Below are 6,000 nucleotides of genomic sequence, written 5' to 3' on the forward strand. Positions count from 1 at the left end.
TTTAAATAACAGCCACAGTACACGAGTACGAATATACACAGATAAAAAGTCATTTTGTGGGTTTATAGATTCCACTAAAATTAATATGTAAACTTTATTTAACAAGATTAATTTCTTGTTTTTTATTTTTTTAATTAAAATTAATTAAAAATAACTGAAATAAAAATCTTTTCAATTCTGTTGTTAAGGATTTAGCTATTCTTTTTGAATAATTTCAAAAAGATAGAATATTGAATAAATCCAACATGATAAAAATGAGTTGATTTTAATTTACAAGCATTTCCTGTTACAAAGCGCAGTTTAATCAGCTCGTGAGCAAGAGGCACACATGCACTGGTCTGACAACTTGGAGGCAAAGCTGATCGCCACTGTTTTTCAGTTAATCCCACAAAGGTAAGGAATGTTATTTAGTTTGTAATTGAAAAAAATTGTTGTAAATGGTTGTAAATTGTTCAAATTGTCTACTTTATCTAATACAGGTGTCAGTTTTAAAATGAAATACTAGTTAACGTTCGGCTATAAAGCTGCTAATCCTTATGAGCAATATTGTTTAATAATGGCTGTAGTCAGTGTCCATATACACACACACATACATACATACATACATATATATCTTGGGCAAACAAATTCTTATTTTTGTGGCCAATATCCACGTTAGGTATTGGCTCAGTGCATTTGATCAAACTCTAACTAGGGTGTTGCTCATAAAGTATTGGAAATCATTTAAATCATTTTATGGTAATTTTAAAACTATTTAGCGCTGCCGTTGAACAGTGAGTAGTGGAGTGATGTTTCCATCACTCCAATGCACTTCTCCATTTCAATCCCTTACGTTGGCATATTATGAATAGTAATCCATAAACATAAATGCATTTTGTTGCACAACTCTGTAGGGTTGGAAACCAAAAATCGATTCAAATTCTGGAATCAGATATGTGTTCTAAAAGTTTTTTTCTTATCTGTGAGGTGATCTGCCAGGACATTCCGTGCTAATCTACAGTAATCACTGGCACACGAGGAATAGAGAAAGCATGTATGTATTTTTTATTTAAATAAAGTCCCTTGAACCTAATTATTCCTCATAGGTAATGTTAGACATCCTGTTCGGAGCTATGAGTAAGTAGCCCTGAACTTAAATAAAAATAATACGTGATCGCTATAAATGTTAGATATTTTGGTATAGCGCTTAAAATGTACTCATGTTTCTTTTTTTAATAGGTGCAATGAAATGGAGCTGTAAAGTCTGCAAATATAATGCAATGACAAAGTGTGACCTCGTACGACATTACAGACTACAACATTGGTCATCTGGAACCTCAGTGGCGTGTCTCCATTTGGATTGTCCATGCTCTTTTAAAACGTGGACAGCACTTCTTACACATCTGTCAAGGTACCATATACAAGATGAAGATAGGAAGCCAGAAGTAATTTTCTCTCTTAAGTGTGTGCTTTGCTCAAGTATATTTACCAATGAAAAAGAATATTTTCAAAATCTTGGAAATCATTTGAAGAGTCACAAAACCATAGATTGTGAGTTTACTGGATGTGCATTTAAGACAAAGATATATGGGACATTTTTTACTCACAAAAGCTGGAAGCACAATCCCCATTCACATGAGGATTTTAAGCCAGATATAATTGGAAAACATCACACTTTACAAAATGAAACTGATTTGTGACAGTGGGCCAAGTCAAACAATAAATGCCTCAGAAGAAATTATTAGAACAATTGGTTCACTTCTTTTAAAATTAGAAAGTGTTTACATTGTTTCTAGCAAATGCAATGATGAGCTGGTGGAAGAGCTTAACTTTGCACATCTTCCTGTTTTCCAACAAGTTCTTCATAGAAGTTTAGAAAAGCACAGCTGTGTTGAGGAGGATGTAGTTGCAGAATTGGTGGAATTGGTGTGCAATTCACAAAGTCACATCCTTTAAGCAATGAACTAGGAGGAAATGGGCCCTTTGGTTTGGTTTCATTTAAGAGAAAAAAATATTTCAAGGAACAGTTTGATATCATAGAGCCTGTGGAATACATCCTCAATGTCTAAGAAAAGCTCAGCTTTCTATATGTGCCCATTTTTCAGACGTTACAGCAGATATTGACCAATAAAGATTATGCAAATGCTGCTTCAAAAATACAATCCAGCACATCTACACAGTATGAATCCTATCAAAATGGGACACATTTCAAGAACAATTAATTTTTCTCTGAAAAACCAAGAATTTCTTTAACTCTTTATATCAACGATTTTGAAGTTTGCAACCCACTAGGGACATCACAGAAGAAATAAAAAATCACAGCAGTGTATTGAGTTCTCGCAAATGCACCACCTGAAGTACACTCTACACTAACTGCGATACATTTAAGTATTCTCTGCAAAGTTGTAGATGTTAAAGATTTGGTAATGGAGCTATTTTAGAGCCACTTCTGAAAGATCTTAGAACAGGAAGGAGTTTTCATACCCAGTGCTGGAAAAAAACATTAAAGGAATTGTTTACTGTGTTGCAGCTGACAATCTTGCAGCACATTCTCTTGGTGGACTTATCAAAAGTTTTACTGGTAAGGGCAATGCAACACAGGGTGCTGGAGGTGATGGCGATGCAACACTGGGAGATGAAGATGAGGGCAGTGCTGTAGATGATGGCATTTCAGTGGATGCAACAGAGGGTGCTGGGAGATGAAGATGAGAGTGACGCAAAACTGGGAGATGAAGATGAGGGCAATGCTGTAGATGATGGCATTTCAGTGGATGCAACACAGAGTGCTGGGAGATGAAGATGAGAGTGATGCAACACTGGGAGATGAAGATAAGGGCAACACAACATAGGGTGCTGGAGATGAGGGCATCTCAGTGGATCCAACACAGGGTGCTGGAGGTGATGGCAATGCAACACAGGGTGCTGGAGGTGATGGCAATGCAACACAGGGTGCTGGAGATGATGGCAATGCAACACAGGGTGCTGGAGATGATGGCAATGCAACACAGGGTGCTGGAGATGATGGCGATGCAACACTGGGAGATGAAGATGAGGGCAGTGCTGTAGATGATGGCATTTCAGTGGATGCAACAGAGGGTGCTGGGAGATGAAGATGAGAGTGACGCAAAACTGGGAGATGAAGATGAGGGCAATGCTGTAGATGATGGCATTTCAGTGGATGCAACACAGAGTGCTGGGAGATGAAGATGAGAGTGATGCAACACTGGGAGATGAAGATAAGGGCAACACAACATAGGGTGCTGGAGATGAGGGCATCTCAGTGGATCCAACACAGGGTGCTGGAGGTGATGGCAATGCAACACAGGGTGCTGGAGATGATGGCAATGCAACACAGGGTGCTGGAGATGATGGCAATGCAACACAGGGTGCTGGAGATGATGGCAATGCAACACAGGGTGCTGGAGATGATGGAAATGCAACACAGGGTGCTGGAGATGATGGCAATGCAACACAGGGTGCTGGAGATGATGGCAATGCAACACAGGGTGCTGGAGATGATGGCAATGCAACAAAGGGTGCTGGAGATGATGGAAATGCAACACAGGGTGCTGGAGATGATGGAAATGCAACACAGGGTGCAGGAGATGATGGAAATGCAACACAGGGTGCAGGAGATGATGGCAATGCAACAAAGGGTGCTGGAGATGATGGCATCTCAGGGGTGGTTAGAGAACATGGTAACAGTAGTGAGGGTGTTTTCGATGTGGATGCAGCAGGCGTTGACTGACAGATTAGAAATGAAATTAGAAATGTAATTAGATATTGTAACAAACAGTTGTTAATTTTTGCTTAATCTCAGCCATAATTTGATAGTACTTTGATTTGCCATTCAGGCGTCTCCATATTTTATAATTCACAAGTCTTCCCAAGCTCCCATGTTCTTTGGAGGTATCAACACTATATAATTTCATAAAATGCATAAAAGTCTTTTATGCCCAAGGGGTAATTTTATGTATGCAATACATCTGAAGTAGTGTTTTCCAACACAACTACCTTTACCTGCATATTTAAAAAGTAGCTTAAAGATGAATAAAGCCAATATTATGTTTGAAATGACCTTTTATAAATCTAACATTATAACATCTAACTAAAAGACAGCAGCCAATATAATAAAATTGAAAAGTTTAGTATGTCATGAATATCTTTCCAATATCCTATTTAAAAACTGAGGGGAGCAACGTGCTGCCTAATCAGTCAATGGCTTTACAGAAAATATTTATTTATGAAAGAATCTCTATTGAATGATTTTTTTTCAGGTTGTGCATGTAGACTGTATCAAACCAGCTATTCAATACTTACCACCAGTAATTTGCCATGCCACTGAAAATCAAATAAGAATGTGTTTTCAGCATCACTGTAGGGTTTATTTCACTCATGACCCTCAGAACTTAGTTCACCCCTGTATTCCAGAACAAAATCTCCTATGTGACATATTTCAGTGGTGAAAACTCCACACCCTGAAGATAAAAAACAAACAAACATTAGCTGTATTAATTTAATTCTTACACAATTATGGTGCAGCAATAATATGAATTAAAGTGAATGTTACTGAATAACATTTTACAGCCTGAAAATACAAAAAAATGAACAGGTTCTAATTTTAAAGTAATTAAGAGAGTTCTAGAAGAGCTTAGGGATGTGACACAGGCAGCCGTGGAATCTGAGGACATCAGTTTTAGTGATATCTGTCAAATACTGAGAAAAACCTATGCATGCTATTCCATAAACAATTTTATAACATTTAATAATTTGCGTACATCAGTTTAATTATCACTTTAATACTTAATATTTTACTTAACGAATGCAAATTATATTTAACATTATAAAGGCAAGACATTTTCATATGATTAATATATTGCTGTTGCAGCCCAGGCTTGTCAGTTTGAGAGTTTGATGTACTTGCCATGTTTGACTGCAACAGGATAAAAAAAAACAATAATCCATGCATTAAGAAGAATGATGAACATAAAGCCAAAGATAATTAAAGTTGTTCATCTTAACTCATTTAATCCCATCTGTCACAGCTGTAACATTGTAAAGAATTTTTTTCTGTGTCAAAAATAGTCCTCAGTGGTAGCTTCTGTCCATGGCCTGTTTTTTTTATACAAATAATCTATAAATCTATGCCATTTTTTTAAATGTCTAAACATTTAGAAATTGTTGCCAACTACATAAGTTGTAATAAAATAAAGTAAACTTCCTCACTCCCTTAACAAAGTAATCTACAAAATGTGTGCCAAAATGCCATGTTTACTTGTAGACAGTCAGTGACGCCACTTTATTGATTGGCTAGAAAAGGGCAGTGGGTTGAGAAGCAGTGGACCAATGGAGACTTTTATCCACCCCCTAGTCTGCATAAATCTATACTTGTGATTTTTGGAATCGCAAATAAGCAACTTGGAAAGATAAACACAGAAAACTGAAGCATGAATAAAGAGAAAATTAAATAACAAGCCAAAAATAGCAGAAAGAACAAGCATCCAAGTAAAATAAGCACGGAAAATAACATTTTGTTTTAATTCCTAGTATTCCGAGTTCTTTTTTCTGTTAATTTTGTATTATATTCTATGATTCACGTATATTATTTTTTTCCGAGTAGTATACTTATGGCGTGAATTTGATGCCATACAGGACATCATAGATCATTCACTCGAACACAATTTAAGACATAACTCGCTGTGTTTTGCTTTAATACCTTTCCATAACGGGGATTTCGACCGAGGTGAATAGAGTCGGCACTCGGTCCGTTTATCGGTACATTTTTGGACTTTATTATATTATGCTCACAATTGTGACCAGTCGGATTAAACTTGGTTTGTTTGTTTTGTTGGTTGTGTTATATAATTTTAACACCTTATTACTTTTAATTGACACCTAAATTAAAAACTATATAGAATATTCAATTTTAATTAAAGTTAATATAGTTCTCATAACACTTTAAGCCTGGGCATAACCTTACATTTTCTTTCTTCATGAGTGCATGCACTGAAAGTCTCTGGA

The 6,000-nt window shown here is 36.4% G+C and overlaps 1 long non-coding RNA gene across 1 annotated transcript; it reads right to left on the reverse strand.

The window, feature by feature from the left end:
* Positions 1-1,504: 1,504 nt before the first annotated feature.
* Positions 1,505-5,367, reverse strand: LOC131363910 (uncharacterized). Its single transcript, XR_009206398.1, has 3 exons — positions 5,002-5,367; positions 4,300-4,457; positions 1,505-3,723 (listed from the first exon to the last, which is right to left on the reverse strand). It is a non-coding gene; the product is annotated as an uncharacterized LOC131363910 (long non-coding RNA).
* Between the last annotated feature and the right edge of the window lie 633 nt (positions 5,368-6,000).

Source organism: Hemibagrus wyckioides, linkage group LG02 (genome assembly GCF_019097595.1).
Source record: "Hemibagrus wyckioides isolate EC202008001 linkage group LG02, SWU_Hwy_1.0, whole genome shotgun sequence".
NCBI lineage: Eukaryota > Metazoa > Chordata > Actinopteri > Siluriformes > Bagridae > Hemibagrus > Hemibagrus wyckioides.